Source organism: Oncorhynchus gorbuscha, unplaced genomic scaffold (genome assembly GCF_021184085.1).
Source record: "Oncorhynchus gorbuscha isolate QuinsamMale2020 ecotype Even-year unplaced genomic scaffold, OgorEven_v1.0 Un_scaffold_1678, whole genome shotgun sequence".
Taxonomy (NCBI): Eukaryota; Metazoa; Chordata; class Actinopteri; order Salmoniformes; family Salmonidae; genus Oncorhynchus; species Oncorhynchus gorbuscha.
Genome location: NW_025746386.1, coordinates 110,001 through 119,813, shown reverse-complemented (window position 1 = coordinate 119,813; position 9,813 = coordinate 110,001). Strand labels below are relative to the sequence as shown.

At 44.2% G+C, this 9,813-nt stretch overlaps 8 non-coding genes across 8 annotated transcripts; all 8 read right to left on the bottom strand.

The window, feature by feature from the left end:
• Positions 1–41: 41 nt before the first annotated feature.
• On the bottom strand, positions 42–160 carry LOC124023753. Its single transcript, XR_006836745.1, has one exon. It is a non-coding gene; the product is annotated as a 5S ribosomal RNA (ribosomal RNA).
• Positions 161–1,364: 1,204 nt separating this feature from the next.
• Positions 1,365–1,483, bottom strand: LOC124023771. Its single transcript, XR_006836760.1, has one exon. It is a non-coding gene; the product is annotated as a 5S ribosomal RNA (ribosomal RNA).
• A 1,207-nt stretch (positions 1,484–2,690) lies between these two features.
• LOC124023752 lies at positions 2,691–2,809 on the bottom strand. The gene has a single exon (XR_006836744.1). It is a non-coding gene; the product is annotated as a 5S ribosomal RNA (ribosomal RNA).
• Positions 2,810–4,021: 1,212 nt separating this feature from the next.
• On the bottom strand, positions 4,022–4,140 carry LOC124023751. Its single transcript, XR_006836743.1, has one exon. It is a non-coding gene; the product is annotated as a 5S ribosomal RNA (ribosomal RNA).
• A 1,209-nt stretch (positions 4,141–5,349) lies between these two features.
• LOC124023750 lies at positions 5,350–5,468 on the bottom strand. The gene has a single exon (XR_006836742.1). It is a non-coding gene; the product is annotated as a 5S ribosomal RNA (ribosomal RNA).
• Positions 5,469–6,674: 1,206 nt separating this feature from the next.
• Positions 6,675–6,793, bottom strand: LOC124023749. Its single transcript, XR_006836741.1, has one exon. It is a non-coding gene; the product is annotated as a 5S ribosomal RNA (ribosomal RNA).
• A 1,208-nt stretch (positions 6,794–8,001) lies between these two features.
• On the bottom strand, positions 8,002–8,120 carry LOC124023748. The gene has a single exon (XR_006836740.1). It is a non-coding gene; the product is annotated as a 5S ribosomal RNA (ribosomal RNA).
• Positions 8,121–9,324: 1,204 nt separating this feature from the next.
• LOC124023747 lies at positions 9,325–9,443 on the bottom strand. The gene has a single exon (XR_006836739.1). It is a non-coding gene; the product is annotated as a 5S ribosomal RNA (ribosomal RNA).
• Between the last annotated feature and the right edge of the window lie 370 nt (positions 9,444–9,813).

Sequence of the window (9,813 nt, the reverse complement as noted above, 5' to 3'; positions counted from 1 at the left end):
TGCTCCACGCATGACGTAAGAGTACCCTCTACTGGAGCAAAAGCTTACAGCACCTGGTATTCCCAGGCGGTCTCCCATCCAAGTACTAACCAGGCCCGACCCTGCTTAGCTTCCGAGATCGGACGAGATCGGGCGTATTCAGGCTGGTATGGCCGTAAGCGAAGGGAACTCTCTTGGTACACTATATAAAGTCAATGTGCCGCTTATTCATCAGGAGACAGAGAACTGTCCACGTTGTGACACACTGACAAAGCTCAAACCTTGCTTACATTTCCAGACCATATATTTCACTCTTGTGGGGTGGGGTGGGGTGGGGTGGGGTGGGGGGAAGAGGGTTCACACTTATGACAACTTCATGGACTATATAATACGGCGCGCCCGCACGGAATCACGGAATCCAGACTTTAAACCGAAATTCAACAATATTCAAAAATGTTTTGAACTAAGGAGGAAATCAACTAAATCCTTTCAACTTGTTAGAAAATGCATTCATTTGCCCAAGTGAATCATTAGACATCAACAAAATGCATCAGTGATTCGTATTTCCACCCAACTTTCAGAAACGGCACAGGACTGCCCAGTTTCTGTGCGCATGCGAGCGGAGCGCTACACTTTGTGTAGCCGTTAGCGATGAGGCTAATGATGACCTTCTTCTGGTAGAGAAGGAAAGGCTTCCCACAAAAACCTTCTCAATGAAATGTTAACTGCAAAGTAGCCTATGCCAGCTTGGCAGAATTATATCATCATTATTTGCATCAATCCAGTGGCCATTTGTTTTGCAAACTCCGCAATCACATGAGAGCTACAGCAACACTGCTTAACCAAACAAATGTCTCTTCCTGGCGCACACTTGCGTGTAAAGGGTAACTACACCCCAAAATCGATATGTCTTCAATTTTTCCCAGACCTCAAAAGTGGTCTCCTGCTAGGGTTTTAAACGTTGTCGTGGACATAGAACATCCAATCGTGTTATATTTCGATTAAAAGGGTGTGCTTTTGAGAGCGAAAACCTGGAGAAGCAGGGATAAACGGCCAACCGGGAAATGTAAACGGAGAAGAGGTGGAGTAATTGTTTATTTTTTTAAAAAAAAAATTTTTTTTTTTTTATTCAGGCAAAACATTGAAGGGATTTTACAGGGCCCTAATGGACGACAGACATTGACAGTCTCCGAGCCTAAAAACAAATGCTGAATGTAGTGCCTACATTTCGAGGGAAACGCACTGTCCATGATTGGATTTGATCAGGGCAGGGCAGCACTAACAAACTGCATGTAGTCCAATAAAAAGACACAACATTATTAGGGCGATAAATAAAAGGCAGTTGCTCCACGCATGACGTAAGAGTACCCTCTACTGGAGCAAAAGGCTTACAGCACCTGGTATTCCCAGGCGGTCTCCCATCCAAGTACTAACCAGGCCCGACCCTGCTTAGCTTCCGAGATCGGACGAGATCGGGCGTATTCAGGCTGGTATGGCCGTAAGCGAAGGGAACTCTCTTGGTACACTATATAAAGTCAATGTGCCGCTTATTCATCAGGAGACAGAGAACTGTCCACGTTGTGACACACTGACAAAGCTCAAACCTTGCTTACATTTCCAGACCATATATTTCACTCTTTGTGGGGTGGGGTGGGGTGGGGGGAAGAGGGCATATCCTGTGTTCACACTTATGACAACTTCATGGACTATATAATACGGCGCGCCCGCACGGAATCACGGAATCCAGACTTTAAACCGAAATTCAACAATATTCAAAAATGTTTTGAACTAAGGAGGAAATCAACTAAATCCTTTCAACTTGTTAGAAAATGCATTCATTTGCCCAAGTGAATCATTAGACATCAACAAAATGCATCAGTGATTCGTATTTCCACCCAACTTTCAGAAACGGCACAGGACTGCCCAGTTTCTGTGCGCATGCGAGCGGAGCGCTACACTTTGTGTAGCCGTTAGCGATGAGGCTAATGATTACCTTCTTCTGGTAGAGAAGGAAAGGCTTCCCACAAAAACCTTCTCAATGAAATGTTAACTGCAAAGTAGCCTATGCCAGCTTGGCAGAATTATATCATCATTATTTGCATCAATCCAGTGGCCATTTGTTTTGCAAACTCCGCAATCACATGAGAGCTACAGCAACACTGCTTAACCAAACAAATGTCTCTTCCTGGCGCACACTTGCGTGTAAAGGGTAACTACACCCCAAAATCGATATGTCTTCAATTTTTCCCAGACCTCAAAAGTGGTCTCCTGCTAGGGTTTTAAACGTTGTCGTGGACATAGAACATCCAATCGTGTTATATTTCGATTAAAAGGGTGTGCTTTTGAGAGCGAAAACCTGGAGAAGCAGGGATAAACGGCCAACCGGGAAATGTAAACGGAGAAGAGGTGGAGTAATTGTTTATTTTTTTATTTTTTTTTTTTTTTTTTTTTTTTATTCAGGCAAAACATTGAAGGGATTTTACAGGGCCCTAATGGACGACAGACATTGACAGTCTCCGAGCCTAAAAACAAATGCTGAATGTAGTGCCTACATTTCGAGGGAAACGCACTGTCCATGATTGGATTTGATCAGGGCAGGGCAGCACTAACAAACTGCATGTAGTCCAATAAAAAGACACAACATTATTAGGGCGATAAATAAAAGGCAGTTGCTCCACGCATGACGTAAGAGTACCCTCTACTGGAGCAAAAGCTTACAGCACCTGGTATTCCCAGGCGGTCTCCCATCCAAGTACTAACCAGGCCCGACCCTGCTTAGCTTCCGAGATCGGACGAGATCGGGCGTATTCAGGCTGGTATGGCCGTAAGCGAAGGGAACTCTCTTGGTACACTATATAAAGTCAATGTGCCGCTTATTCATCAGGAGACAGAGAACTGTCCACGTTGTGACACACTGACAAAGCTCAAACCTTGCTTACATTTCCAGACCATATATTTCACTCTTGTGGGGTGGGGGGGGGGGGGGGGGGGGAAGAGGGCATATCCTGTGTTCACACTTATGACAACTTCATGGACTATATAATACGGCGCGCCCGCACGGAATCACGGAATCCAGACTTTAAACCGAAATTCAACAATATTCAAAAATGTTTTGAACTAAGGAGGAAATCAACTAAATCCTTTCAACTTGTTAGAAAATGCATTCATTTGCCCAAGTGAATCATTAGACATCAACAAAATGCATCAGTGATTCGTATTTCCACCCAACTTTCAGAAACGGCACAGGACTGCCCAGTTTCTGTGCGCATGCGAGCGGAGCGCTACACTTTGTGTAGCCGTTAGCGATGAGGCTAATGATTACCTTCTTCTGGTAGAGAAGGAAAGGCTTCCCACAAAAACCTTCTCAATGAAATGTTAACTGCAAAGTAGCCTATGCCAGCTTGGCAGAATTATATCATCATTATTTGCATCAATCCAGTGGCCATTTGTTTTGCAAACTCCGCAATCACATGAGAGCTACAGCAACACTGCTTAACCAAACAAATGTCTCTTCCTGGCGCACACTTGCGTGTAAAGGGTAACTACACCCCAAAATCGATATGTCTTCAATTTTTCCCAGACCTCAAAAGTGGTCTCCTGCTAGGGTTTTAAACGTTGTCGTGGACATAGAACATCCAATCGTGTTATATTTCGATTAAAAGGGTGTGCTTTTGAGAGCGAAAACCTGGAGAAGCAGGGATAAACGGCCAACCGGGAAATGTAAACGGAGAAGAGGTGGAGTAATTGTTTATTATTTTTATTTTTTTTAAACTTTTTTTTTTTTATTCAGGCAAAACATTGAAGGGATTTTACAGGGCCCTAATGGACGACAGACATTGACAGTCTCCGAGCCTAAAAACAAATGCTGAATGTAGTGCCTACATTTCGAGGGAAACGCACTGTCCATGATTGGATTTGATCAGGGCAGGGCAGCACTAACAAACTGCATGTAGTCCAATAAAAAGACACAACATTATTAGGGCGATAAATAAAAGGCAGTTGCTCCACGCATGACGTAAGAGTACCCTCTACTGGAGCAAAAAGCTTACAGCACCTGGTATTCCCAGGCGGTCTCCCATCCAAGTACTAACCAGGCCCGACCCTGCTTAGCTTCCGAGATCGGACGAGATCGGGCGTATTCAGGCTGGTATGGCCGTAAGCGAAGGGAACTCTCTTGGTACACTATATAAAGTCAATGTGCCGCTTATTCATCAGGAGACAGAGAACTGTCCACGTTGTGACACACTGACAAAGCTCAAACCTTGCTTACATTTCCAGACCATATATTTCACTCTTGTGGGGTGGGGTGGGGTGGGGGGGGGAAGAGGGCATATCCTGTGTTCACACTTATGACAACTTCATGGACTATATAATACGGCGCGCCCGCACGGAATCACGGAATCCAGACTTTAAACCGAAATTCAACAATATTCAAAAATGTTTTGAACTAAGGAGGAAATCAACTAAATCCTTTCAACTTGTTAGAAAATGCATTCATTTGCCCAAGTGAATCATTAGACATCAACAAAATGCATCAGTGATTCGTATTTCCACCCAACTTTCAGAAACGGCACAGGACTGCCCAGTTTCTGTGCGCATGCGAGCGGAGCGCTACACTTTGTGTAGCCGTTAGCGATGAGGCTAATGATGACCTTCTTCTGGTAGAGAAGGAAAGGCTTCCCACAAAAACCTTCTCAATGAAATGTTAACTGCAAAGTAGCCTATGCCAGCTTGGCAGAATTATATCATCATTATTTGCATCAATCCAGTGGCCATTTGTTTTGCAAACTCCGCAATCACATGAGAGCTACAGCAACACTGCTTAACCAAACAAATGTCTCTTCCTGGCGCACACTTGCGTGTAAAGGGTAACTACACCCCAAAATCGATATGTCTTCAATTTTTCCCAGACCTCAAAAGTGGTCTCCTGCTAGGGTTTTAAACGTTGTCGTGGACATAGAACATCCAATCGTGTTATATTTCGATTAAAAGGGTGTGCTTTTGAGAGCGAAAACCTGGAGAAGCAGGGATAAACGGCCAACCGGGAAATGTAAACGGAGAAGAGGTGGAGTAATTGTTTATTTTTTTATTTTTTTTAAACATTTTTTTTTTTATTCAGGCAAAACATTGAAGGGATTTTACAGGGCCCTAATGGACGACAGACATTGACAGTCTCCGAGCCTAAAAACAAATGCTGAATGTAGTGCCTACATTTCGAGGGAAACGCACTGTCCATGATTGGATTTGATCAGGGCAGGGCAGCACTAACAAACTGCATGTAGTCCAATAAAAAGACACAACATTATTAGGGCGATAAATAAAAGGCAGTTGCTCACGCATGACGTAAGAGTACCCTCTACTGGAGCAAAAAGCTTACAGCACCTGGTATTCCCAGGCGGTCTCCCATCCAAGTACTAACCAGGCCCGACCCTGCTTAGCTTCCGAGATCGGACGAGATCGGGCGTATTCAGGCTGGTATGGCCGTAAGCGAAGGGAACTCTCTTGGTACACTATATAAAGTCAATGTGCCGCTTATTCATCAGGAGACAGAGAACTGTCCACGTTGTGACACACTGACAAAGCTCAAACCTTGCTTACATTTCCAGACCATATATTTCACTCTTGTGGGGTGGGGTGGGGTGGGGTGGGGGGAAGAGGGCATATCCTGTGTTCACACTTATGACAACTTCATGGACTATATAATACGGCGCGCCCGCACGGAATCACGGAATCCAGACTTTAAACCGAAATTCAACAATATTCAAAAATGTTTTGAACTAAGGAGGAAATCAACTAAATCCTTTCAACTTGTTAGAAAATGCATTCATTTGCCCAAGTGAATCATTAGACATCAACAAAATGCATCAGTGATTCGTATTTCCACCCAACTTTCAGAAACGGCACAGGACTGCCCAGTTTCTGTGCGCATGCGAGCGGAGCGCTACACTTTGTGTAGCCGTTAGCGATGAGGCTAATGATGACCTTCTTCTGGTAGAGAAGGAAAGGCTTCCCACAAAAACCTTCTCAATGAAATGTTAACTGCAAAGTAGCCTATGCCAGCTTGGCAGAATTATATCATCATTATTTGCATCAATCCAGTGGCCATTTGTTTTGCAAACTCCGCAATCACATGAGAGCTACAGCAACACTGCTTAACCAAACAAATGTCTCTTCCTGGCGCACACTTGCGTGTAAAGGGTAACTACACCCCAAAATCGATATGTCTTCAATTTTTCCCAGACCTCAAAAGTGGTCTCCTGCTAGGGTTTTAAACGTTGTCGTGGACATAGAACATCCAATCGTGTTATATTTCGATTAAAAGGGTGTGCTTTTGAGAGCGAAAACCTGGAGAAGCAGGGATAAACGGCCAACCGGGAAATGTAAACGGAGAAGAGGTGGAGTAATTGTTTATTTTTTATTTAAAAAAAAAAAAATTTATTCAGGCAAAACATTGAAGGGATTTTACAGGGCCCTAATGGACGACAGACATTGACAGTCTCCGAGCCTAAAAACAAATGCTGAATGTAGTGCCTACATTTCGAGGGAAACGCACTGTCCATGATTGGATTTGATCAGGGCAGGGCAGCACTAACAAACTGCATGTAGTCCAATAAAAAGACACAACATTATTAGGGCGATAAATAAAAGGCAGTTGCTCCACGCATGACGTAAGAGTACCCTCTACTGGAGCAAAAAGCTTACAGCACCTGGTATTCCCAGGCGGTCTCCCATCCAAGTACTAACCAGGCCCGACCCTGCTTAGCTTCCGAGATCGGACGAGATCGGGCGTATTCAGGCTGGTATGGCCGTAAGCGAAGGGAACTCTCTTGGTACACACTATATAAAGTCAATGTGCCGCTTATTCATCAGGAGACAGAGAACTGTCCACGTTGTGACACACTGACAAAGCTCAAACCTTGCTTACATTTCCAGACCATATATTTCACTCTTGTGGGGTGGGGTGGGGGGGGTGGGGGGAAGAGGGCATATCCTGTGTTCACACTTATGACAACTTCATGGACTATATAATACGGCGCGCCCGCACGGAATCACGGAATCCAGACTTTAAACCGAAATTCAACAATATTCAAAAATGTTTTGAACTAAGGAGGAAATCAACTAAATCCTTTCAACTTGTTAGAAAATGCATTCATTTGCCCAAGTGAATCATTAGACATCAACAAAATGCATCAGTGATTCGTATTTCCACCCAACTTTCAGAAACGGCACAGGACTGCCCAGTTTCTGTGCGCATGCGAGCGGAGCGCTACACTTTGTGTAGCCGTTAGCGATGAGGCTAATGATGACCTTCTTCTGGTAGAGAAGGAAAGGCTTCCCACACAAAAACCTTCTCAATGAAATGTTAACTGCAAAGTAGCCTATGCCAGCTTGGCAGAATTATATCATCATTATTTGCATCAATCCAGTGGCCATTTGTTTTGCAAACTCCGCAATCACATGAGAGCTACAGCAACACTGCTTAACCAAACAAATGTCTCTTCCTGGCGCACACTTGCGTGTAAAGGGTAACTACACCCCAAAATCGATATGTCTTCAATTTTTCCCAGACCTCAAAAGTGGTCTCCTGCTAGGGTTTTAAACGTTGTCGTGGACATAGAACATCCAATCGTGTTATATTTCGATTAAAAGGGTGTGCTTTTGAGAGCGAAAACCTGGAGAAGCAGGGATAAACGGCCAACCGGGAAATGTAAACGGAGAAGAGGGGGAGTAATTGTTTATTTAAAAAAAAAAAAAATGGGGGGGTTTCAGGCAAAACATTGAAGGGATTTTACAGGGCCCTAATGGACGACAGACATTGACAGTCTCCGAGCCTAAAAACAAATGCTGAATGTAGTGCCTACATTTCGAGGGAAACGCACTGTCCATGATTGGATTTGATCAGGGCAGGGCAGCACTAACAAACTGCATGTAGTCCAATAAAAAGACACAACATTATTAGGGCGATAAATAAAAGGCAGTTGCTCCACGCATGACGTAAGAGTACCCTCTACTGGAGCAAAAAGCTTACAGCACCTGGTATTCCCAGGCGGTCTCCCATCCAAGTACTAACCAGGCCCGACCCTGCTTAGCTTCCGAGATCGGACGAGATCGGGCGTATTCAGGCTGGTATGGCCGTAAGCGAAGGGAACTCTCTTGGTACACTATATAAAGTCAATGTGCCGCTTATTCATCAGGAGACAGAGAACTGTCCACGTTGTGACACACTGACAAAGCTCAAACCTTGCTTACATTTCCAGACCATATATTTCACTCTTGTGGGGTGGGGTGGGGTGGGGGGGGAGAGGGCATATCCTGTGTTCACACTTATGACAACTTCATGGACTATATAATACGGCGCGCCCACACGGAATCACGGAATCCAGACTTTAAACCGAAATTCAACAATATTCAAAAATGTTTTGAACTAAGGAGGAAATCAACTAAATCCTTTCAACTTGTTAGAAAATGCATTCATTTGCCCAAGTGAATCATTAGACATCAACAAAATGCATCAGTGATTCGTATTTCCACCCAACTTTCAGAAACGGCACAGGACTGCCCAGTTTCTGTGCGCATGCGAGCGGAGCGCTACACTTTGTGTAGCCGTTAGCGATGAGGCTAATGATGACCTTCTTCTGGTAGAGAAGGAAAGGCTTCCCACAAAAACCTTCTCAATGAAATGTTAACTGCAAAGTAGCCTATGCCAGCTTGGCAGAATTATATCATCATTATTTGCATCAATCCAGTGGCCATTTGTTTTGCAAACTCCGCAATCACATGAGAGCTACAGCAACACTGCTTAACCAAACAAATGTCTCTTCCTGGCGCACACTTGCGTGTAAAGGGTAACTACACCCCAAAATCGATATGTCTTCAATTTTTCCCAGACCTCAAAAGTGGTCTCCTGCTAGGGTTTTAAACGTTGTCGTGGACATAGAACATCCAATCGTGTTATATTTCGATTAAAAGGGTGTGCTTTTGAGAGCGAAAACCTGGAGAAGCAGGGATAAACGGCCAACCGGGAAATGTAAACGGAGAAGAGGGGAGTAATTGTTTTATTTAAAAAAAAAAAAAAAAAATGGGGGGGTTTCAGGCAAAACATTGAAGGGATTTTACAGGGCCCTAATGGACGACAGACATTGACAGTCTCCGAGCCTAAAAACAAATGCTGAATGTAGTGCCTACATTTCGAGGGAAACGCACTGTCCATGATTGGATTTGATCAGGGCAGGGCAGCACTAACAAACTGCATGTAGTCCAATAAAAAGACACAACATTATTAGGGCGATAAATAAAAGGCAGTTGCTCCACGCATGACGTAAGAGTACCCTCTACTGGAGCAAAAGCTTACAGCACCTGGTATTCCCAGGCGGTCTCCCATCCAAGTACTAACCAGGCCCGACCCTGCTTAGCTTCCGAGATCGGACGAGATCGGGCGTATTCAGGCTGGTATGGCCGTAAGCGAAGGGAACTCTCTTGGTACACTATATAAAGTCAATGTGCCGCTTATTCATCAGGAGACAGAGAACTGTCCACGTTGTGACACACTGACAAAGCTCAAACCTTGCTTACATTTCCAGACCATATATTTCACTCTTGTGGGGTGGGGTGGGGTGGGGGGGGGGGAAGAGGGCATATCCTGTGTTCACACTTATGACAACTTCATGGACTATATAATACGGCGCGCCCGCACGGAATCACGGAATCCAGACTTTAAACCGAAATTCAACAATATTCAAAAATGTTTTGAACTAAGGAGGAAATCAACTAAATCCTTTCAACTTGTTAGAAAATGCATTCATTTGCCCAAGTGAATCATTAGACATCAACAAA